The sequence below is a fragment of the Oncorhynchus gorbuscha genome, linkage group LG16, assembly GCF_021184085.1.
Source record: "Oncorhynchus gorbuscha isolate QuinsamMale2020 ecotype Even-year linkage group LG16, OgorEven_v1.0, whole genome shotgun sequence".
Lineage (NCBI taxonomy): Eukaryota > Metazoa > Chordata > Actinopteri > Salmoniformes > Salmonidae > Oncorhynchus > Oncorhynchus gorbuscha.
In genome coordinates, this window is record NC_060188.1 from 51,545,032 (window position 1) to 51,571,172 (window position 26,141).

A 26,141-nucleotide genomic window follows, 5' to 3' on the forward strand; every position below is an offset into this window, starting at 1 on the left:
GCGCCCACTCAGGCAGGCAGGCAGACGCGCCCACTCAGGCAGGCAGGCAGGCAGACGCGCCCACTCAGGCAGGCAGGCAGACGCGCCCACTCAGGCAGGCAGGCAGGCAGACGCGCCCACTCAGGCAGGCAGGCAGGCAGACGCGCCCACTCAGGCAGGCAGGCAGGCAGACGCGCCCACTCAGGCAGGCAGGCAGGCAGACGCGCCCACTCAGGCAGGCAGGCAGGACGCGCCCACTCAGGCAGGCAGGCAGGCAGACGCGCCCACTCAGGCAGGCAGGCAGGCAGCGCCCACTCAGGCAGGCAGGCAGGCAGGCGCCGCCTCAGGCAGGCAGGCAGGCAGACGCGCCCACTCAGGCAGGCAGGCAGGCAGACGCGCTCACTCAGGCAGGCAGGCAGGCAGGCAGACGCGCCACTCAGGCAGGCAGGCAGGCGCGCCCACTCAGGCAGGCAGGCAGGCAGACGCGCCCACTCAGGCAGGCAGGCAGGCAGCGCCCACTCAGGCAGGCAGGCAGGCAGACGCGCTCACTCAGGCAGGCAGGCAGGCAGACGCGCCCACTCAGGCAGGCAGGCAGGCAGACGCGCTCACTCAGGCAGGCAGGCAGGCAGACGCGCCCACTCAGGCAGGCAGGCAGGCAGACGCGCTCACTCAGGCAGGCAGGCAGGCAGACGCGCCCACTCAGGCAGGCAGGCAGGCAGACGCGCCCACTCAGGCAGGCAGGCAGGCAGACGCGCCACTCAGGCAGGCAGGCAGGCAGCGCGCTCACTCAGGCAGGCAGGCAGGCAGCGCCCACTCAGGCAGGCAGGCAGACGCGCCCACTCAGGCAGGCAGGCAGGCAGCGCGCTCACTCAGGCAGGCAGGCAGGCAGACGCGCCCACTCAGGCAGGCAGGCAGGCAGACGCGCCACTCAGGCAGGCAGGCAGGCAGACGCGCCCACTCAGGCAGGCAGGCAGGCAGACGCGCTCACTCAGGCAGGCAGGCAGACGCGCCCACTCAGGCAGGCAGGCAGGCAGACGCGCTCACTCAGGCAGGCAGGCAGGCAGACGCGCCCACTCAGGCAGGCAGGCAGGCAGACGCGCCACTCAGGCAGGCAGGCAGGCAGACGCGCCCACTCAGGCAGGCAGGCAGGCAGACGCGCCCACTCAGGCAGGCAGGCAGGCAGACGCGCCCACTCAGGCAGGCAGGCAGGCAGACGCGCCACTCAGGCAGGCAGGCAGGCAGACGCGCTCACTCAGGCAGGCAGGCAGGCAGACGCGCTCTCACTCAGGCAGGCAGGCAGGCAGACGCGCCCACTCAGGCAGGCAGGCAGGCAGACGCGCTCACTCAGGCAGGCAGGCAGGCAGACGCGCTCACTCAGGCAGGCAGGCAGGCAGACGCGCTCACTCAGGCAGGCAGGCAGGCAGACGCGCTCACTCAGGCAGGCAGGCAGGCAGACGCGCTCACTCAGGCAGGCAGGCAGGCAGACGCGCTCACTCAGGCAGGCAGGCAGGCAGACGCGCTCACTCAGGCAGGCAGGCAGGCAGACGCGCTCACTCAGGCAGGCAGGCAGGCAGACGCGCTCACTCAGGCAGGCAGGCAGGCAGACGCGCTCACTCAGGCAGGCAGGCAGGCAGACGCGCTCACTCAGGCAGGCAGGCAGGCAGACGCGCTCACTCAGGCAGGCAGGCAGACGCGCTCACTCAGGCAGGCAGGCAGACGCGCTCACTCAGGCAGGCAGGCAGACGCGCTCACTCAGGCAGGCAGGCAGACGCGCTCACTCAGGCAGGCAGGCAGACGCGCTCACTCAGGCAGGCAGGCAGACGCGCTCACTCAGGCAGGCAGGCAGACGCGCTCACTCAGGCAGGCAGGCAGACGCGCTCACTCAGGCAGGCAGGCAGTCACACACACGGAAAAATTTAGAGTAGGATACTTATTTTTGTTTTTTAAGTCAAATATATTGCAAATTAAAGCTCTACAAATCCATATCTTTTCCTTGCTCCTGGACTGGCATCCTGAAAACACTGAAATGCCCTTATAAGGTTCCATCATCACTCCAAAACAAAATGGAAAAACACAAATAACCCAATGTTAGGACTGAGGAGAGAGTTGCTTTCATTTATTTTTGTTAACCTTGATTTATAGAGGTTAGTCTCAGAGACAAAATCTATAATAGAAGAGAGACCTAGGTTCAAAATGGCAGCAGTAAGCCAGGGACCATTTCCCCTGGCGTTTCATATCAGGTAAATTCTATCACTCAAAACTATGATGGAAAAACAATGCTGCACCACGGTGAAGACTGAGGAGGGAGAGCAGGTCTGTGTTTCCCTTAATCTCTTAGCTGCATTAAGCTAATATACCCTGGGCCCTGAGGGTAAATATTTACCAGAGAGAGCAGAGCAGTTGAGTCCCAAATGGCACCCTTTTCCCTTTATAGAGCACTACTTTTGACCACAGACCATAGGTTTGAGAGTCAACCCAGGTCTCTTTCCAGCAGTCAGGTTCCTAGGTAGGTAAAGAGTGACCAGGGATAGCGGTTAGCTCAGCTCAGGGAGATTACCCAGTTCTGCTATACTTCCAGAGGACAGTAGTGAACTCCCGCTCTCCCTCGAATGCTGCTGATGGTTGGAACAATGTATACACATTTACTGACTGGAGCAAGCGGTCCGTTTTTTACTAGCCACGTCATCACAAAGAGGGTAAGGGAGAGAGAGCAAGAGATACAGAGAGAAAGAGCGAAAGAGGGGCAAGAGAGCAGCATCCTCTCAGCAGGAAACAGCAGTTGTGCAACCCTCTGGAGCTTCTTATACACACAGATGCACTGCATGCTGAAACAAAACATACAGGAAAGGCAGCAGAGCAGCACGGAAGCGAACCTCCTGAGAATATCATACAAACACAGTGAAACAGCAGGGACAAACAAATAGAAATGCAATCACAAACACAGAAAAGTTTTGGGGTCACTTAGAAATGTCCTTGTTTTTTTGGGAAAGAAAAGCACATTTTGTTCCATTTTAAAATAGCATTAACAAAATGGATCAGAAATACAGTGTAGACATTGTTAATGTTGTAAATTAATATTGTAGCTTGAAAACAGACATTTTGAGCCTGTAATCGAACCCACAAATGCTGACGCTCCAGATACTCAACTAGTCTAACGAATGGCAGTTTTATTGCTTCTTTAAATCAGAAGTTTTCAGCTGTGCTAGCATAATTGCAAAAGGGTTTTCTAATGATCAATTAGCCTTTTAAAATTATAAACTTTGATTAGCTAACACAACGTGCCATGGGAACACAGGAGTGATGGTTGCTGATAATGGGCCTCTGTAGATACTCAAATATCAGCCGTTTCCATCTACAATAGTCATTTAAAACATTAACAATGTCTACACTGTATTTGACAAAAAAAATGAGCTTTTCTTTAAAAACAAGGACATTTCTATGTGACCCCAAACCTTTAAACTGTAGTCTGTGTGAAGGGATCTGGCTACATCTCAGTCATCAAATGTTATACACACACACAATGCCCTTTGCACCCTCAGGTCTACACATAAAACACCAACTGGTGACCTGGGTTAAGCTCTTAGTTTTCACATCAATAAGCGAATACAAATACATGGACTCCACGACAGACAGATAACACACACACACACACGAGGGTAGAGAGAGCGAGAGAGCCCAGGAAGCAACACGTCAAGTCCAGATACAACTACACTGCAGTTAAAACAAACACTAGACGTTTTTATAGACCATGTTCTGTATGGCCTGTATGTAAAAGCACTGCCTGGCACACTGGCTGTACAGCACTGTAACTGAACAGTGTGGCAAACCCCCTTTAAGACAGGCACAGGTGGATGCTAGTTCTCCACTATCGTTTAGTCTTAATGTGCTCAGCTGGTAATACACTTGTGTCCTCCGGTAACCTCTTCCAACATAAATCATCCATTCAGGTTGCCAAGGCATCGGTTCCTCCTTAACTAGCTTTAATGGCGTGCCACACCCCCCCCCCCAAAAAAAAAACAGAATATATGCTACGCATGCAGTCTTCAAATACCACCATTTTGGAATTTTATGACAACTTCAGGATGTTGCACACCGCGTTTAGCCAATCAGGTTGCAACAGTGTTGTTTACCCCTGGCTGAACGCGGGGCACAACATCAGGAAGTAGCATCTAGCACGGCGGTGGGAAATTGTTTTATTATGACAGTATGCATCTTTTCCCTGTGTTTTCTGCAGCGGCTAGTTAACCCTATCAGTCCCAAGACCCCAGCAAAAATCAGCTTTCCATGTATCGGACTTTCCTTTATCTGCATGTCCAGCCCTTATATTTAGCCTCACAATGAAGTATTTTACCATTTCCTTCTCAGGACAACCAGGGCTACAAGTACAACACAAAACAACTTGACAAATAGTTGCATCCATGAATTATTGACAAATGACAATAAAATAAAAAAATGGTCCGCCAAAGCAAAAACCTGATAATAATGATTTTATATGAATGATAACCGTTGTTTGCTCAGTGTGTGAGCTTATTACAGTATTAGACACTATGTCCTGGGATATCCTATGATCTTCTAACGACTCTTGTAGCTTGTGAGCGTCATAGAGCAAAACAGGTGCATGTTCGTTATCCATGAAAAGTCTCAGCTTTTCATGGATAGCTTTTAAATCGTTTGTAGTTCAAAACATTCGGACTTTTGTAAAAAGACGCGGCCCCGGGCCCTTTCGGGATCCGCCCTTGTCTCACAAACACCGCTCGAGCTCAGCCCCCGTTAATCATGTTTTGTGTATGAACCAATCACTGCGTGACACGAGTGTATTACCAGCTGAGCATATTAAGCCTTGAAGATCGTGGAGCTCTAGCACCCACTAGCAGCTGCCTAGGCTACCTTTACAGGGAACAGGCTTCATCTCAGTCATCAAATGTGATTAAAATATTGACTTAAAGGCAACTTTCATATTCCAAATAACATGACCACTGGCCAGCATGTACAATTTAGAGGTACAAATTTGAAATGCAGTTTGATCTTTCTCATAGGTGAGAGGTCAGGTGAGGGTAAGAGGAGTTAACTGTGGTTAGGCGGTGTATGTGTGTGTGTGTGCACACGCTGGGTGGGGTGTGAGCCAGATCCTGCTCCAGAGGCTAAATGGAAGCCAAGACAAACAGTGGCCCTGGCATTTCCTCTGTGGTAGAGCAGAGCAGGCACACACCCACACACCCACCCGACCAAGGTGTGGAGAGGAATGGGATGAGCTGTGGGATTCCACAAGAGTGACAATATGGGTGTGTACTCTGACTCCTGTGCTTGCACTGTGCATGTAGCCTATTTCTCTGTACATAAAGGTCTCCAATGGTTATTTAGCAGCTGCAGGTTTGACATTTGAAAACATATCTGTGCTCTGAGCTTCCAACCTGCTAGCTGTCTGTGCCAGCCTCTCTCAGGGTCAGTGAGAGGGCCATGTAGTACTGTGACCTACAGTACAGTGTGCCGCTTGGTCCTGCCAGCCTGCATGCCTGCCCTGTCTAGGCTAGCTACACCAGCTCTCAAATGGCTGGCTGACGGTAAACATTACAACATCGCAGGGATTTTCCATCACCACTAACCCCACCTGTCCCCCATCCAAAACCTCTGTGTGTGTGTGTGTGTGTGTGTGTGTGTGTGTGTGTGTGTGTGTGTGTGTGTGTGTGTGTGTGTGTGTGTGTGTGTGTGTGCACACGCGACTGCGTGTCCAAACCCAACACTAGCAGTATTTCACTGGAAAGAACACAGATGTGCTTTTGAGATTAGGTTGTTTAAGAGTTTGGCTAATCTTAACACAGAATATAATCTGACTGACTGAAGGCGTCTCAGTATGAAGGAAGTGTCAATCATTTATAAAGATGAAAGTGGATTACAATGCTTTGGTTTTTCTCTAAACTCGATGAAACTAAATATCCTGGGCCGGTACAATGACAAAGCATCCTCTACAACTGCAGGTAGCCTAGTGGTTAGATAAGTGGGCCTGCAACCAAAAGGTTGTCGGGTAGTATCCCAAGACCAAAAAAGCACTTAACACTTTAAACGTGTTTTTCTTTACGTCAAAGCGTCATCACAGTGCATGTGAACAGCTGTCAATCGCACTAATATTACAGTCGCACATCAAACCATTCACACTAATATCCCTTGAAAGTGTTCCCAGACTCACCCTGCAGACAGACATCTGGTTAGTGGTGAGGGTGCCAGTCTTGTCAGAGCAGATGACAGAGGTGCAGCCCAGGGTCTCCACAGAGGGAAGGCTGCGGACGATGGCGTTCTTCTTGGCCATGCGTCGGGTCCCCAGCGCCAGGCAGGTGGTGATAACAGCGGGTAGACCTGAGGGGGTAAGAGAGGCAGGATTGGATAGAGTGGAATGGACCAATACAGTACAGTAACATGGACAGTAGTGGTGCACGGGTCAGCTGTTTGTTCACCACTAGTCGCCCGCAATTGCTAATTATCCATCCACAACCTCCCAACTATGTGACATAGTACAAATCTGAGAGCCGCACCAGACTAACCTGCAAATATAGAAATTGCACAAAAGGCTAGTCAGAGATGGCGTAACGATTTTTTTGACAGGAGGTTGAGTTTTTTGGTGCCTAATTTAGATATGTTTCTGCTTATAATTTCTGACATTTTGGTAGGATATTAGTTATTCAACTTTAATTAGATAGGGGAAGCTTCTCTTCTGCCATTTTATGTTGCCCTAGAAGACTAAATAAACCCTTGCTCACCAGAATAATAGCATAAATGATGGAAAGAATGCTTCAATCTAGTTGACAATCTCTGCTTCTGAAAATTCTATAAAATGTCCAAAACTATATCAATTTGACCGGTAGTAAGGAAATAGAACGCTGTGAAAACAACCAAAAGTGTTTCTGATAATATTTCAGTTTAACCTGGATGCATATTTTATGTGCTTGAAAAGATAGGGACCGTCTGTAGAGGTCCTAACTGTGCATTCACATTCTCCCAAGACGCTGAAAGAAATCATTGTTTCTCCATCCTGTTCCCGAAACAAAATGTACATTTGGTGTATCATTTTACTGCAAGAAATGCTTAATTCTACAGGAGTTATTATTAAGGCAATGTGAGGGTTACAGACCTGCAGTCAGTGTCCAGTCCACATACTTTTGCATATACATATACTTTTGGAAAGTATTCAGGCCTTTACTTTTTCCACATTGTTAGGTTACAACATTATTCTAAAATGGATTCATTCCCCCCCCCTCATCAATCTACACACACACACACACACACACACACACACACACACACACACACACACACACACACACACACACACACACACACACACGCACAGAGAGCTCTGCCTGGGCCACTCAAGGACATACAGTGACTTGTCCCAAAGCCACTCCTGCGTTGTCGTAGCTGTGTGCTTAGGGTCATTGTCCTGTTGGAAGGTGAACCCTCACACCAGTCCAAGGTCCTGATCAGGTTTTCGTCAAGGAGCTCTATACTTTGCGCCGGTCATCTTTGCCTCGATCCCAACTAGTCTCCCAGTCCCTGCCACTGAAAAACATCCCCACAGCATGATGCTGCCACCAGCATGAGTCACCGTAGGGATGGTGCCAGGTTTCCTCCAGACGTGACACTTGGCATTCAGGCCAAATTCCTCTCATCAGACCAGAAAAAAAAGTTTCTCATGGTCTGAGAGTCTTTAGGTGGCTTTTGACAAACCCCAAGCGGGTTATCATGTGCCTTTAATTGAAGAGTGGCTACCATAAAGGACTGATTGGTGGAGTGCTGCAGAGGTGGTTGTCCATAGGAACTCTCGAGCTCTGTCAGAATGACCATCGGGTTCTTGGTCACCTCCCTGACCAACGCCCTTCTCCACCGATTGCTCAGTTTTGCCGGGTGGCCAGCTCTAGAAAGAGTCTTGGTGGTTTCAAACTTCTTCCATATAAGAATGATGAAGGTCACTGTATTCTTGGGGACCTTCAATGCTGCAGATATGTTTTGGTACCGTTCCCCAGATCTGTGCCTCAACACAACCCTGTCTCAGAGCACTACGGACAATTGCTTCAACCTCATGGCTTGGTTTTTGCTCTGACATGCACTGTCAACGGTGGGACCGTATATAGACAGGACCCCCCATGAATCAGGTGTGTGTCTTTCCAAATCATGTCCAATCAATTGAATGTACCACATGTGGACTCCAATAAAGTTGTGGAAAGATCAAGGATGATCAAAGGAAACAGGATGCACCTGTGGTCAATTTCAAGTCTCATAGCAAAGGGTCTTACAGTACCAGTCAAAAGTTTGGGCACAACTACTCATTCAAGGGTTTTTATTTTTACAATTTTCTACATTGTACAATAATAGCGAAGACAACAAAACTATGAAATAACATATGGAATCACATAGTAACCAAAAAGTGTTAAATAAATATAAGATTTGCGATTCTTCAAAGTAGCCACCCATTGACTTTCTTCACACTTGCCATTCTCTCAACCAGCTTCACCTGGAATTATTTTCCAACAGTCTTTAAGGAGTTCCCACATATGCTGAGCACTTGTTTGCTGCTTTTCCTTCACTCTGCAGTCCGACTCATCCCAAACCATCTCAATTGGGTTGAGGTTGGCTGATTGTGGAGGCTAGGTCATCTTATGCAGCACTCCACCACTCTCCTTGAAGAAATAGCCCCTAGACAGTCTGGAGTTGTGTTGGGTAATTGTCCTGTTGAAAATCAACATTATAGTCCCACTAAGCCCAAACCAGATGGGATGACGTATCGCTGCAGAATGCTATGGTAGCAGTGCTGGTTAAGTGTGCCTTGAATTCTAAATCACTGTGTCAGCAGCAAAGCACCCAGACACCTTCTCCATGCTTCATGGTGGGAACCACACATGCGGAGATCATCCGTTCAACCTACTCTGCGTCTCACAAAGATATGGCAGGTGGAACCAATAATCTCAAATTTGGACTCATCAGACCAAAAGGACAGATTTCCACCGGTCTAATGTCCATTGCTCATGTTTCTCGGCCCAAGCAAGTCTCTTCTTATTGGTGCCCTTTAGTAGTGGTTTCTTTCCAGCAATTCAATTGAAGGCCTGATTCGCGCAGTCTCCTTTGAACAGTTGATGTTGAGATGTGTCCGTTACTTGACCTCTGAAGCATTTATTTGGGCTGCAATTTCTGAGCCTGGTAACTAATGAGCTTATCCTCTGCAGCAGAGGAGTCTGTGTCTTCCTTTCCTGTGGCGGTCCTCATGAGAGCCAGTTTCATCATAGAGCTTGATGGTTTTTTGCGACTGCACTTGAAGAAACTTTCAAAGTTCTTGAAATTTTCCACATTGACTGACCTTCATGTCTTAAAGTAATGGACTGTCGTTTCTCTTTGCCTATTTGAGCTGAGCTCTTCAGTAAGGCCCGAGTAAAAAAATGTTTTTTAAATTTGTTATTTTGGGATATTGTGTGTAGATTGCTGAGGAATTGTTTTTATTTCATCCATTTTCAAATAAGGCTGTAATGTAACAAAATGTGGAAAAAGGAGTTTGAATACTTTGATGGCACTGTATAGTGTAGCATAACTTTTTCTGCCTGTTACCAAAAAAGAGTTTGGTGATTGGTGTGTTGGAAATTTGGAGCATGTAAAGTTGGGCCCTAAGTTAGTTAAGTTCCTCGGCGTACACATCACGGACAAACTGAATTGGTCCACCCACACACAGACAGCATCGTGAAGAAGGCACAGCAGCCCCTCTTCAACCTCAGGAGGCTGAAGAAATTCGGCTTGTCACCTAAAGCACTCACAAACTTCTACAGATGCACAATCGAGAGCATCCTGTCGGGCTGTATCACCGCCTGGTACGGCAACTGCTCCGCCCACAACCGTAAGGCTCTCCAGAGGGTAGTGAGGTATGCACAACTCATCACCGGGGGCAAACTACCTGCCCTCCAGGACACCTACACCACCCGATGTCACAGGAAGGCCATAAAGATCATCAAGGACAACAACCACCCGAGCCACTGCCTGTTCACCCCGCTATCATCCAGAAGGCGAGGTCAGTACAGGTGCATCAAAGCTGGGACCGAGAGACTGAAAAACAGCTTCCATCTCAAGGCCATCAGACTGTTAAACAGCCACCACTAACATTGAGTGGCTTGCTGCCAACACACTGACTCAACTCCAGCCACTTTAATAATGGGAATTGATGGGATTGATGTAAAATATATCACTAGCCACTTTAAACAATGCTACTTAATATAATGTTTACATACCCTACATTATTTCTCATATGTATACGTATATACTGTACTCTATATCATCTACTGCATCTTTATGTAATACATGTATCACTAGCCACTTTAAACTATGCCACGTTGTTTACATACTCATCTCATATGTATATACTGTACTCGATACCATCTACTGCATCTTACCTATGCCGCTCTGTACCATCACTCATTCATATTTCTTTATGTACATATTCTTTATCCCTTTACACTTGTGTGTATAAGGTAGTAGTTTTGGAATTGTTAGCTAGATTACTCGTTGGTTATTACTGCATTGTCGGAACTAGAAGCACAAGCATTTCGCTACACTCGCATTAACATCTGCTAACCATGTGTATGTGACAAATAAAATGTGATTTGAATTAAAGCTTAGGCTTACGCACTATTGACATAACCTAAAAATAATGAAAGAATAATCTTAAATGTAGCCTATAAATTGTACAAGAATTACACATTGATAGATTTTTTTGAATGTATCGTTCTCCATATTCAACTCAAGCATCACTAATGGACAGCATAGGATAATTCATTTTTTACATGGTATTTGGAAAGTGAGAGGGAAAAAAGTGAAAATGGGGGGGGGGGGGGGGGGGGGGGGGTCGAGAGAGAGGCAGATGGAAGGAAATAAGCTGTTCTCACATACCCTCAGGGATGGCGGCCACAGCCAGGGCCACAGCGATCTTAAAGTAGTAGATTGCCCCCCCGCATCCAGGAACCCCCATGAACCGGGTCCCCAAAATGCCCGATGTTAATGACCCAGACGGCCACGCAGATCAGGGAGATGACCTTCAAGTTCAAAATATGGTCTGTATTTTGGTGAAGATGTACATTTGTCCTGGGATTTCAAGTCACATGGCTCATACACATCACAGCAAACACAGACAGAAGACGTATAGATATGATAATATCTATATAATAAATAAACTAATACAACAACCATAGTAAAACCCACCTTGGAGAGCTGCTCTCCAAACTCATCCAGTTTCTGCTGCAGAGGAGTCTTCTCCTGCTCCGTGGCAGCCATCTGGTTCCGGATTTTACCGATCTCCGTGGACACGCCGGTGGAGACCACGATGCCGACGGCTCGCCCCGCAGCAATGTTAGTGCCCTGAGCAGGAAGAGGTTAGCACAGAGTTAATATGGTGATAGAGTACACACTGATATCAAACCATGCATACTGCATCTATATTGGACCACTACTTGCAACTAACTCCTTCAGGTACGCAGATGATCTGCTGAACACATCTAAAAGAAATGATGCATAGAGAACAGAGCTGAAACACCACACACAGCTGATTCAAAAGGGAGAATTCCTGATATGGCTGATGAATGCAGCAGAGAGAGAGAGATAGTGTGCCTGTGTGCGTGTGTGTGTGTGTGTGTGTGTAAAAGAGAGGAAGTAGAGTTGGCTCCAAACAGGAAGTGTATCTCTTACGGAAAACAGCATATTCTTCTTGTCTTGATTGACAGCTCTGGGGTCAGGGACGGGGTCAGTGTGTTTGATAACAGACACAGACTCGCCTGCAGAGACAGATTAATACACACTGTTACACAAGATCCTACAAGCCATTAACAGTCAAATGTTACACAGGTTTTAGAACATTGTATTTAATCGTAAGAGGAACACCTAGACCAGAGGTTTAATCTTATTCTGTATTCGTTTGACAATGTTGTCGACTGTTTTAAAAGTCTATTCTACTCGGCCCATCACATTTGTAGCATGCTTTGGAATCTCACAAGATGCAGCAAGTCAGCCAGCCAACCACCCAGTCAGTCATTCAGTTTGTTTGGTTAATATGGTTCCCCATTAGCTTTTGCCAAAGCAGCAGCTATTATTCCTGGGGTCCACACAAAAACAGGACAAGCAACAAAATGCTGACAGTCAGTCAGCCAGCCAGAATGTAGCCTACCTGTGAGAATAGACTGGTCCACTCTAAGGGTGGTAGACTTGATGGAGGTGATCCTGATGTCAGCAGGGACCTTGTCACCAACTAGACAACACAACAGTACAGGCTAGGTTTAGAAGACAGATAGTCAAACAAAGTCATTGAATGAAAGAATTAGGTTAACATTCTACAGAGGGAGAAAGCAGAAGCGAAGGGGAGGAAGAGAGACAAAAAGCAAAAAGGTGTGTTTGATTTTAAATGACTATATCTTTGCTCTCTGTAGTGACCTGGGAAAGTGTGAGTCTGGCGGGCCAGGAGATGTAATGGCAAAGGAAACGAGAAGACAGTGGCCTAGCTGTCCCCAGGTGACCACTCATTTTCAACCTCGCAGCATTCACACAAAGCCACAAGCAAAAAAATGAGAGCCCCGGCTTAGCCTCACAAGTCAACGAACAGCAGGCACCAACACAGATCGAGTCATAACGCAATCCCAACAAATTGATTCCACACTCACACTCTGCATCAGAGAAATCTTTTAGTTCCCATATCACAGCGCGATGAAGCCAGATACAAGCAGCTTGGATTAATGCATGTAATGTCTTTAATCTGTTTTCTCCTCTTTGGCTGTCGTTTATGAAAGTCATATTTCAGGACAGGGTGTTTAGGTGTCATGGGCCTGTGGCGCCTAACGTCTTTTGAGCCATGCACGTTGCTTCCACTGCACACTTGTCACAGCTTCACAAACAATGTTGGGGCGTTTTCTGGGTTACACCAGGACAGTTATGCTGGAACTGCTTTAACTAAGCTCCAGAAATGGAGTAAAATTATAATACAGAGATATTGGGGGCATACTTGCGAACAAAAGCAACCATTTAATTGTAAAAGTTTCTCAGGCTCAGAGTTTCAGCCAATTAAAATTGTCAATTTACTTGCACGACGACAGAACGTTAAAATTGTAGCTGGGCCCACCAGATAAAAAAAAAATGGCAGTATGCTAACCTCACCAGGTGGCAGTGATTATATCATTCAAACAAGTTCTGCATCAGCCAATTAAAATAGTCAACTTAGTTCCAACACATGTTCATGGAAGCATCCTTGACATACTTCAGCACATTCTGATCATCAAAGCAGCCATCGCGTATATTTGTTCCAGGATATAATCACGTAATGAAGTTAGCTACAATTTAGTGTTGTCACGTAAGTCAACGATTTCAATTGGCTGATACAAATGAAGTTTGATAAACTGTTTACATTGAAATGATTGGGCCATATTTACGAAGATGAGCAATCTTCTATAATACAACTATATCTTCAAAGTAAGAGGTTTACAACAAGTCAGAAGGAGCCCGAAATCTTCATAACTAGCGCTGTTGCAACGGATGTTGAGCACACAATCAATATGCCATTGTGTAATGGTTTGAAGTTACTTGGTTTGCAGAGGTAAACACATCTCAACACAGCCTTTTGTACAAGATGTTCTCCAGAAAGAGCAAATCCTGTCATCAGACAGCCTAATTAATTGCTGTTCAGTAAAACACTAAAACCAGGCCAATAACAGAATGCACCAAGTACGCTTTTCAAGGTGATTCCTTTGGAAAAGGCTCCATCTTGTCTTCTCCCTTGTCTGGTAGTGCAGGATGATCAGTATTTGGCAAGGCAACCTGACTGTGATTAGTGATGTTCCATGACCTACATGGTGTGGGAACGATATTTGTCTCCATCAGGAAGTGAAGCACTGACCAAACCCAAGGTATTGATTAAGAACATTTCAGTACCTCATAAATCACATACATGTGTGCATAATGAGTAGGACTATGGCAAATCTCTAGTTTGATGATTTCAGAAAACATCCTGTGTTTTTATAATTAATCAGATTCCCCTATAATCATGCCATTTCCATGTCTTTTGTGCTTGGGAGTTCTCATCTTCATACATTATGACAAGTTCCCAATCTCTTACATTGTATCAACACTCCATTTCACTCTTCCTCAACAACCAGAAAGAGAGATGGAAAGATAAAGAAAAAGATAGATTCAGAGAGGGAGGTGTGTGTGTGGGAGCTGGGGGCAGTAGCTCCACAGGAGGCAGGCAAGGCAGAGGGCAGCAGCAAGAGGCTTTTGAAACTCCCACTCCCAGCATCCTCCTCACTTACTGTATGTAGTCTTATCGCCTCCAACTCACCCCTCGCTCTTCTCCATTCGCCTCCCACAGACACTCTCCCTCCCTCTCTCTCTCTCGTTCCCACTCATCTCTATCCATCTTTCTCCCTCTCTCTATTAAGATTTGCCCAGACGCAATCTAAATGCTAATACTAGGAGCATTAGAACATATTCTATTTCAGACAAAGAATACATACTATACCATAATGCAGCCTACGCCATTACTGTATGAGGCCCAATACCAGGCATCAACAAATGGGTCTGGATGGAGCCTTGCGATTCATCTAGTAAAGTGGGCTAAAAGGGATAGTTCACCCAAATTACAAAACAATATATTGGTTTTCTTACCCTGTAAGCAGTCTATGGAGAAGGTATGACAGCAATCCATGCTTTGGTTTTGTTTACCTGGCATACCAATATGCAATTGTGTTATTTGGGTGAACTATCCCTTTAAAGTCAGAATACGCAGTTGAAACAATAAAGCAGAGAACCCCACCTCCGTTTTGCTAAAAAGCAGAGGGATGGGCCTGGAGAAATGTAAGCACTCAAATGCATAGAAAGAGCTATGGATGCAATGACTGACCATCCATGAAATCAAAATTACTTTTAACCATGTTGAGGCTATACAGTGTTTGCTTACATTTGCATCGTTTACTAATATTGGAGAAAAACAAAGACATTTTGGGCTCGTGGAGTGTGACAGTTGAACTACGCTCATGAGGCATTTATAAGTTATATTCTTCAAGAATCAATGGGTATATCATTCAATTTATAAGTTCAAAAATGGATGTAGCAACTAAGGGTTCTAGCTTTAACTTCACCTTTACTCCTGTAACTAAGTATCGATCAGACCAAACCCTGGTTGATCTGATGGTCTTATTTGATTTAAGTATCTTGAAAAAGTTCCTACGTCCCTGCCTGTCGAGTATACAGACTATTTCCATCTGTAATTTTAAAAAGCTGGGAAAGAAAAGCTGGGAAAGTTCCACAATCATAACCGTGGCACTTCAGATAATGTGAAACCAGCCAGGCAAGCAGGGTGGAAACTAGTGTAAATATATTGATTTTTCCCCTCTCCTCAAATGCACTGTGGTTGAGAATGTCCTTTTTCTGATCCCTCCAGATCGCTTGTACTACCCTTCGCCTCGAGTTCCCATGGAGCCACCACTGTAACGGACACTTGTTCTACCCTTCGCCTCGAGTTCCCATGGAGCCACCACTGTAACGGACACTTGTTCTACCCTTCGCCTCGAGTTCCCATGGAGCCACTACTGTAACGGACACTTGTTCTACCCTTCGCCTCGAGTTCCCATGGAGCCACCACTGTAACGGACACTTGTTCTACCCTTCGCCTCGAGTTCCCATGGAGCCACCACTGTAACGGACACTTGTTCTACCCTTCGCCTCGAGTTCCCATGGAGCCACCACTGTAACGGACACTTGTTCTACCCTTCGCCTCGAGTTCCCATGGAGCCACCACTGTAACGGACACTTGTTCTACCCTTCGTCTTGAGTTCCCATGGAGCCACCACTGTAACGGACACTTGTTCTACCCTTCGTCTTGAGTTCCCATGGAGCCACCACTGTAACGGACACTTGCTAATCCAACATCCAAGAAAGGAAAGAGATGAACAACATGCACATCAAGACAAGAAATGGAACAGCAAATCATTTTCTCTCTCAAATTCTGAACATGTTTTTAGCCAGGATCATAGTCGCTTCTCAAGATACTGACACTTTTTGAGAGACAAAATACATAGCCCTGAGTGCTTACTCATGTCTAATAGCACTTAATAACCAGAGAAAAGGGATGGGTAGATATCCCTCTGATCTTCATCTGCTCAGGCAATACATGCAGAACACTATATGAAGCCGAAAGCCTCTCTATCCTGTATGGTAGGAAATTAGCTTTAACTTATGTCCTCTCACAGCCCACTAACATATTTCATGTGAGTGCATGCGTGCGTTCGCATGAACAATATGATGGCCCTGCCCTCTACTCAGCAGGGACTGGGTGGGCAAGTCTAACTGAACGCCATCATTCATCTACTGTAGAGAGAGACAGAGACAGAGACAGAGACAGAGACAGAGACAGAGACAGAGACAGAGACAGAGACAGAGAGAGACAGAGACAGACAGAGACACAGAGAGACAGAGAGACAGAGAGACAGAGAGACAGAGAGACAGAGAGACAGAGAGACAGAGAGACAGAGAGACAGAGAGACAGAGAGACAGAGAGACAGAGAGACAGAGAGACAGAGAGACAGAGAGACAGAGAGACAGAGAGACAGAGAGACAGAGAGACAGAGAGACAGAGAGACAGAGAGACAGAGAGACAGAGAGACAGAGAGACAGAGAGACAGAGAGACAGAGAGACAGAGAGAGAGAGAGAGAGAGAGAGAGAGAGAGAGAGAGAGAGAGAGAGAGAGAGAGAGAGAGATACTCTGACTAGCCATCCACAGAGGAGACCCTGGTGCCAGGGACAGATTGGGGTCACACCCCATTTCAACAGAAAATAGTTCCTTCTCCACTCCAGCTTAAAGATGCCAGATTGCCATGGAGATAATAAACAGGAACGGAGTAGCTAGATCTCAGAGCCTGGAAATATCCCAATTATGTTCCGTGTGTGTGTGTGTGTGTGTGTGTGTGTGTGTGTGTGTGTGTGTGTGTGTGTGTGTGTGTGTGTGTGTGTATTCTATAATGTGAGTGTGGAAGAGACTGATTGGTTGTCTATCAATAATGGCAAACCACCTGGTACAGACAACTTGGATGGACAATTACAAAGGATGGTTACGGACCATTGACCCCAACATATATTCTGAGCTATATACATTTTTTTAAGAGATTCAAAGCTTCAAAACAACTTGTATATCAATTCTCAAAATTGTTAAAGCTAATTTCCTAGAGCTAGTTATAACAGAGGTATCCCTGATCAGCTGTTCAGAGAACAGGGGGAAAGGAAGGAAAGAGCAGGGACCATGATTTGACCTTGTTTTTTTCTGCATTCCCAGTTATCTTGAAATCACCATGACCATCAGATGTAGGTAACATTAGTCCAGTAAAATAAAAAAAATAGCTAAGTATTTGCAAAATATGTGCCTCAAATGCTACACAGACTGATCCATTTTGTAATCAAAGCTCAAGTTTGAAATATAATATGGTCGAATAGCCCCCGTGATATGCAACTGTTCAGGGAAGTCAGGAACCAATACACGCAGTCAGTCAGGAAAGCTAAGGCCAGCTTCTTCAGGCAGAAGTTTGCATCCTGTAGCTCCAACTCCAAAAAGTTCTGGGACACTGTGAAGTCCATGGAGAACAAGAGCACCTCCTCCCAGCTGCCCACTGCTCTGACGCTAGGAAACACGGTCTCCACCGATAAATCCATGATTATCGAAAACTTCAATAAACACTTCTCAACGGCTGGCCATGCCTTCCGCCTGGCTACTCCAACCTCGGCCAACAGCTCCGCCCCCCCCCGTAGCTCCTCACCCAAGCCTCTCCAGGTTCTCCTTTACCCAAATCCAGATAGCAGATGTTCTGAAAGAGCTGCAAAACCTGGACCCGTACAAATCAGCTGGGCTTGACAATCTGGACCCGCTATTTCTGAAACCATCTGCCGCCATTGTCGCAACCCCTATTACCAGCCTGTTCAACCTCTCTTTCATATCGTCTGAGATCCCCAAGGATTGGGAAAGCTGCCGCAGTCATCCCCCTCTTCAAAGGGGGAGACACCCTGGACCCAAACTGTTACAGACCTATATCCATCCTGCCCTGCCTATCTAAGGTCTTCGAAAGCCAAGTCAACAAACAGATCACTGACCATCTCGAATCCCACCGTACCTTCTCCGCTGTGCAATCTGGTTTCCGAGCCGGTCACAGGTGCACCTCAGCCACACTCAAGGTACTAAACGATATCATAACCGCCATCGATAAAAGACAGTACTGTGCAGCCGTCTTCATCGACCTCGCCAAGGCTTTCGACTCTGTCAATCACCATATTCTTATCGGCAGACTCTACAGCCTCGGTTTTTCGGATGACTGCCTTGCCTGGTTCACCAATTACTTTGCAGACAGAGTTCAGTGTGTCAAATCGGAGGGCATGCTGTCCGGTCCTCTGGCAGTCTCTATGGGGGTGCCACAGGGTTCAATTCTCGGGCCGACTCTTTTCTCTGTGTATATCAATGATGTTGCTCTTGCTGCAGGCGATTCCCTGATCCACCTCTACGCAGACGACACCATTCTATATACTTTCGGCCCGTCATTGGACACTGTGCTATCTAACCTCCAAACGAGCTTCAATGCCATACAGCACTCCTTCCGTGGCCTCCAACTGCTCTTAAATGCGAGTAAAACCAAATGCATGCTTTTCAACCGATCGCAGCCTGCACCCGCATGCCCGACTAGCATCACCACCCTGGATGGTTCCGACCTTGAATATGTGGACATCTATAAGTACCTAGGTGTCTGGCTAGACTGCAAACTCTCCTTCCAGACATCAAACATCTCCAATCGAAAATCAAATCAAGAGTCGGCTTTCTATTCCGCAACAAAGCCTCCTTCACTCACGCTGCCAAGCTTACCCTAGTTAAACTGACTATCCTACCGATCCTCGACTTCGGCGATGTCATCTACAAAATGGCTTCCAACACTCTACTCAGCAAACTGGATGCAGTCTATCACAGTGCCATCCGTTTTGTCACTAAAGCACCTTATACCACCCACCACTGCGACTTGTATGCTCTAGTCGGCTGGCCCTCGCTACATATTCGTCGCCAGACCCACTGGCTCCAGGTCATCTACAAGTCCATGCTAGGTAAAGCTCCGCCTTATCTCAGTTCACTGGTCACGATGGCAACACCCATCCGTAGCACGCGCTCCAGCAGGTGTATCTCACTGATCATCCCTAAAGCCAACACATCATTTGGCCGCCTTTCGTTCCAGTACTCTGCTGCCTGTGACTGGAACGAACTGCAAAAATCACTGAAGTTGGAGACTTTTATCTCCCTCACCAACTTCAAACATCAGCTATCCGAGCAGCTAACCGATCGCTGCAGCTGTACAGAGTCCATCGGTAAATAGCCCACCCATTTTCACCTACCTCATTCCCATACTGTTTTTTATACTGTTTTTATTTATTTATTTTTCTGCTCTTTTGCACACCAATATCTCTACCTGTACATGACCTGATCATTTATCACTCCAGTGTTAATCTGCAAAACTGTATTATTCGCCTACCTCCTCATGCCTTTTGCACACATTGTATATAGACTGCCCATTTTTTTCTACTGTGTTATTGACTTGTTAATTGTTTATTCCATGTGTAACTCTGTGTTGTCTGTTCACACTGCTATGCTTTTATCTTGGCCAGGTCGCAGTTGCAAATGAGAACTTGTTCTCAACTAGCCTACCTGGTTAAATAAAGGTGAAATAAAAAAAATAAAAAATAAATGAGAAGAACAACATTGGCAGGACAGGCATATAGCCAATATGGTGTGATAATGTATTAGTACTACTGCACAAACCTCATTTCTTACAGAACTCTTTTTATTAGGTTAAATGTTACATTATTATTATTTTTTAATATACTTGCTTTTTGACTGCAAAAAATTGCTCGACTTGTTGGTGACCACTGTTCTAATTCCAATAACAGACCATACCAATATTTGACTATAAAAAAAGCTGATCAGCTAGCGCAACCTATTTTTATAGCTCATGTCACATAACCACTCCTATTTGCCATCTCTTCAATCTAAGCCTACAGGAACTTGTGCGCCCTCAGGCCTGGAGGGAAGCAAAAGTCATTCCGTTATACAATAATAGCAATACACCCTTTACTGGTTCAAACAGCCCACCAATAAGGATGCTACCAACTCTTAATAAACATTTGGGGGAAAAAAATTGTGTTTGACCAGATACAAGGCTATTTTACAGTAAACAAAAACTGACTTTCAGTACGCGTATAAGGAAGAGCACTAAAATGTACGGCACTAACCCAAATGACTGATGATTGGCTTAAATAAATTGATAAGATTGTGGGATCTGTTTCATTAGACTTCAGTGCAGCATTTGACATTACCGATCATTGTCTGCTGGTGAAAAAAACATGTTATGGCTTTACATCCTCTGCCATATCGTGGATCGAGAGTTGCCTAGAACAAAGAGGGTATTCTTTAATAGAAGCCTCTAACATAAACCAGGTAGTTTGGCATACCTCAAGGTAGCAGTCTTGGCCCCTTGCTTTTAAAATTTTTCACTACTGGCCTACCATTAGTATTGAGTAAAGCCTGTGGGTATGTTGATGATTCAACATTATACACGTCAGCACTTAGAGCTGCGGTCCTTTCTAAAATAGGTGGAAAGTAATAAGTAAATATATAAAAAACTAAAAGCATTGCATTTGGGACAAATAATTTGCTAAAACCTAAACCTCATCTAAATATTGTAATAAATCATTAAATAATGTGGCAATTGAGCAAGTTGAGGAGACTAAACTGCTTAGTATAACCCTTGATTGTAAACTGACATTGTCAAAACATATTGATGCAACGGTAGCTAAGATGGGGAGAGGTCTGTGAAATCAGAGCAGCGCGTTATCACAGACAATCAACAAGAGTTCTACAAGGACAGGTTTATCACACCTGGACTACTGCTCAGTTATATGGTCAAGTGCCACAAAGAAGAACATGGGCAAATTACAGTTGACCAACAGAGCAGCACAGCTGGCATTTCTAAATGTACACGGAGGGCCAATAACATGCATGTCAATCTCTCCTAGAGGAGAGAATGACTGCATCACTACTCGTCTTTGTGAGAGGCATTGATGTGTTGAACGCACTAAACTGGCAATTCAAAACAGCTAAACACAGCTCGGACATCCATAATTACCCTACAAGACATGTCACCAGAGGTCTCCTCACAGTCCCCAAGTCCAGAACAGACTATGTGACTCATGCAGTACTACATAGAGCCATGTCTACATGGAACTCTTCCACATCAAGTAACTCAAGCGAGCAGTGAAATCACACACGCACTCTACACACACACACACACACATTAATGTGGTATTGTGGATTTTCTATTGTACATTTAGGATCCCAGGAAGTGTAATGGGGATCCTAATAAATACTAAATGTGGGCCTGTCACAGCCTGGTTGACAGTCAACACGCATACACAAGCTCAGACACCCACACACCTGAACAAAGAGTGTTTCCTATGGCACTGGGGCATGTCATTTACACCACCTCGCCTCCTTTCTCTCTCCTCCTCTACCAGAAACATACACAAGATCGCAAAAAGGAAAAAGAAACAGCCTCCCATCTGAAATCCTCAGTCGGTCAATGGTTGAATTCCTTTCATTCTCAAATCCATGCTACCTGACAATAACACGGTGGCTTCATTCAAGCTAGCACGTTACCCATTCAGAGCACGCAATCCCTTTCCCCTGTTGTGAGGTGCGCAGTGCAGTGATTATGAATGAAAACTGTGATTCCAGTCTCAATCCCTCCATCCTACCCCTTTTTATCCCATCTCCCAAAGACACACTGCTGCTGCTTCTGAGAGAGATCATTAAAGGCAAAGTCAAGGGTTAGACAAAGAAACACAAATCACTTTGATTATGAGACTGTGTGTGTGAGAGAGAGAGAGAGATACACAGATGTTCTGGAACCAGACAACAAGACTACTTTTAGACAGAGGGCATAGTGTGAGTGAGTGTATAGCTGACAAACAGCCAGCAGCAGTGACCAGGTGGTAAAACTGAGACCATGGAAATGCCAAGGGAAATTCTTTGGAAATTCAAATAGGGCCCTAAATACAGGGACGACCACAGCCACTTTGCAGTTTAGCGTGCGTGCACACACACACACACAGCTGTGGTCCTGGCTGGCACCTGTGGGCCCAGAGGAAAGGCTGTTATGCAACTTAGTTTTGAGCAATGTTTCCAGCACTGGAAATGGGGCCTTACACACGAGAGTGTGTGTGTGTGTTGGGTAAGGGCAAGCATGCATATGGTGAGGGGGAACATAGAGAAAGACTGCCACTGAAAAGACCTTTCCCCCAACTTGTGACACCAGGGACAGCCTCTACTCACCGGCAATCTCTACAACATCCCCAGGCACTATTTCCCGGGCCTTGACCCTCTGGACTGCCTTGCGGTTCATGCGGTACACTTTGGCTATCTCTGGCTCGTACTCCTTGAGAGCCTCGATGGCGTTCTCTGCATTCCTCTCCTGGATCACAAAGAGAGCGGCATGAGAAGGACACAACAAGTGGCAGGTTCAATACCAACACAAAGGCCAAAAGGTTGATGCTTTACTGAAGCCCCATTTTGTACCATGGTACAGCATTTGTATATTCCTGTCAACTTGAAATTAAATCCCAAAATGAACACCTACTAGAAAGGCGATGTCTACAAACTAAATATCCAAACTGAGCTTACCCAGTGTACTCACGCTCGCTCCCTCTCAAATTGTTCCTTACAAACCATTATTATAAACCCAGTTTAAAACCTCTTAACACACATCTTATTCTACCTACCCATCCCTCAAGGGTCAAAGTGCTCTATTCAGGGACCTATTCTGATTTGGCTTCGTTTAAAAGTTCTTCAATTAACACCTAATTATCCGTCTGCAGATCTACAGACTGAAAAGAACAAAGACAAGTTTAGATTTGTCATTTAGGAGACACTTACAGTTAGTGCATTCATCTTAAGATAGCTAGGTGGGACAACCACATACTGTACAGTGCATTCATCTTAAGATAGCTAGGTGGGACAACCACATACTGTACAGTGCATTCATCTTAAGATAGCTAGGTGGGACAACCACATACTGTACAGTGCATTCATCTTAAGATAGCTAGGTGGGACAACCACATACTGTACAGTGCATTCATCTTAAGATAGCTAGGTGGGACAACCACATACTGTACAGTGCATTCATCTTAAGATAGCTAGGTGGGACAACCACATACTGTACAGTGCATTCATCTTAAGATAGCTAGGTGGGACAACCACATACTGTACAGTGCATTCATCTTAAGATAGCTAGGTGGGACAACCACATACTGTACAGTGCATTCATCTTAAGATAGCTAGGTGGGACAACCAACAGTGCATTCATCTTAAGATAGCTAGGTGGGACAACCACATACTGTACAGTGCATTCATCTTAAGATAGCTAGGTGGGACAACCACATACTGTACAGTGCATTCATCTTAAGATAGCTAGGTGGGACAACCACATACTGTACAGTGCATTCATCTTAAGATAGCTAGGTGGGACAACCACATACTGTACAGTGCATTCATCTTAAGATAGCTAGGTGGGACAACCACATACTGTACAGTGCATTCATCTTAAGATAGCTAGGTGGGACAACCACATACTGTACAGTGCATTCTGAAAGTATTCAGACCCATTCACTTTTTCCTCATTTTGTTAAATTACAGCCTCATTCTAAAATTGACTATTTTATTTTTCAATCTACACACAATCCCACAATACATGAAAAGGCAAAACCATGTTTAAAAAAAACGGAAATATCACATTTACATAAGTATTCAGACCCTTTACTCAGTACTTTGTTGAAGCACCTTTGGCAGTGATTACAGCATTGTAATCTTCTTCTTGGATATGACGCTACAAGCTTGGCACACCGGTACTTGGGGAGTTCCTCCCATTCTTCTTTGCAGATCCTCTCAAGCGCTGTCAGGTTGGACGTGGAGCGTCGCTGCACAACTATTTTCAGGTCTTCCCTAGATCCGGCTGCCACCACGCGTCACTGTAGGGATGGTGCCTGGCGTCTTCCAGACGTGACGCTTGGCATTCAGACCAAAGAGTTCAATCTTGGTTTCATCAGACCAGCGAATCTTGTTTCTCATGGTCCTTTAGGTGCCTTTTGGCAAACTCCATGCGGGATGTCACGTGCCTTTTACTGAAGAGTGACCATCAGGTCACCTCCCTGACCAAGGCCCTTCTCCCCCGATTGCGCAGTTTGGCTGGGCATCCAGCTCTAGGAAGAGTCTTGGTGGTTCCAAACTTCTTTCATTTAAGAATGATGGAGGCCATTGTGTTCTTGGGGACCTTACATGTTCTTTGGCACCCTTCCCCAGATCTGTGACTCGGCATAATCCTGTCTTGGAGCTCTACGGAGTAGAGTGGAAGTGTTGGTTGAGGAATTATTAGTATTATTCAATTGAGATGAGGGTGATTATTTAAGAAGAGGTAGGGTTTCAAGTGCTTTTGGTAGATGGACAGGGACTCTGCTGTCCTAGATTCAGGGGGAAGCTGGTTCTACCATTGGTGTACTAGGACAGAGAAGAGCTTGGACAGCTGAGCAGAAGCTGCCCTCCCGTAGGGTTGGGAGGGCCAAAAGACCAGAGGTTGCAGACAACATGTCATCATTCACGGACTAAAAGGCCTACAGAAATGGCATTTATGTCATAAATGGCTTGTTTTACTGGCACCTCTAGAAGCAGATATGTACATTGTCATACGTATACCAGTATCTTTCCATGGCTAAAATTTTAACACAAACTCTTTGGTCCTTTAATTACTATTGAACGTATGTCAAATAGTGTGCTATAACTTGGAAAATAATTAAATGCGACTCTGGATGACAACATAATGATGTTCGTTTCCAACATTAGGGCTGTTTTCCTAAAGATGTTAAATCTGCCTTGTGTTTTGCGTCATTGCCACGATACTAACGGGTATCACGATACTGGTATCGTCTCGGCATTAATGCATGGCCAACGGGGCGATTTAAAAGCTTTCCAAGAGCTTGGCATTGGCTGTAGTCTTAAACTTGGGTTCCATGGTTTCGATTGAGAAGTCTCTCCTGACCTACAATAAAGTACATCAATAAAGCCCTGCTGACACGCATGATGATCGAAAGCCAAACAGAGGTTATGGTTTCCGTATAGGATAAAGGACACTTTATATAATGACCTCCTCACCCGAAGTGACACACCATAATACCTTGTATTTTAGCACCATCTCATCTGTTATCTGCTCCAGGCAAATACCAGCTGGGTAGGAGCGATACTGTACGCGCACAGGTGAGCAAAGGATACACAAATATAAATGGTCTGAAAATGCACACACGGTGACATACCTCACACATTTTGAGAACAAATACACAATCAATATGAGTCTCTTCAGGTGAACATGCATCCACACACAAACACACTAAGAGAGGGTCTCACCTGCCAGACTCCAATCACAGCGTTAGCGATGAGGATGAGCAGGATGACGATGGGTTCTACGAAGGCTGTGATGGTCTCCTCTCCCTCCTCAAACAGAGCCAGCACCTGGAACACAGACAGAGAGAAATATGAGACTCCTCTCCAGATAAAACAGACTCAATAGGAGTATCCTGGACACACACAGAGAGAGACAGAGAGAGAGAGAGTAGCCTCAATACGAGTCTCCTGGACAGAGAGAGTAGCCTCAATACGAGTCTCCTGGACAGAGAGAGTAGCCTCAATACGAGTCTCCTGGACAGAGAGAGTAGCCTCAATACGAGTCTCCTGGACAGAGAGAGTAGCCTCAATACGAGTCTCCTGGACAGAGAGAGTAGCCTCAATACGAGTCTCCTGGACAGAGAGAGTAGCCTCAATACGAGTCTCCTGGACAGAGAGAGTAGCCTCAATACGAGTCTCCTGGACAGAGAGAGTAGCCTCAATACGAGTCTCCTGGACAGAGAGAGTAGCCTCAATACGAGTCTCCTGGACAGAGAGAGTAGCCTCAATAAGAGTCTCCTGGACAGAGAGAGTAGCCTCAATACGAGTCTCCTGGACAGAGAGAGTAGCCTCAATACGAGTCTCCTGGACAGAGAGAGA

At 45.9% G+C, this 26,141-nt stretch overlaps 1 pseudogene across 1 annotated transcript in view; it reads right to left on the reverse strand.

The window, feature by feature from the left end:
• LOC124000329 overlaps window positions 1-26,141 on the reverse strand; it is an 88,174-nt pseudogene that overhangs the window by 36,875 nt on the left and 25,158 nt on the right. Inside the window, exons 4-10 of the transcript XR_006832576.1 lie at window positions 25,506-25,610; window positions 22,389-22,527; window positions 12,164-12,244; window positions 11,689-11,774; window positions 11,206-11,361; window positions 10,897-11,039; window positions 6,164-6,330 (exon numbers count right to left, since the gene is read on the reverse strand). The product of XR_006832576.1 is annotated as a sarcoplasmic/endoplasmic reticulum calcium ATPase 1-like (transcript). The remainder of the gene's footprint in view (window positions 1-6,163; window positions 6,331-10,896; window positions 11,040-11,205; window positions 11,362-11,688; window positions 11,775-12,163; window positions 12,245-22,388; window positions 22,528-25,505; window positions 25,611-26,141) is intronic.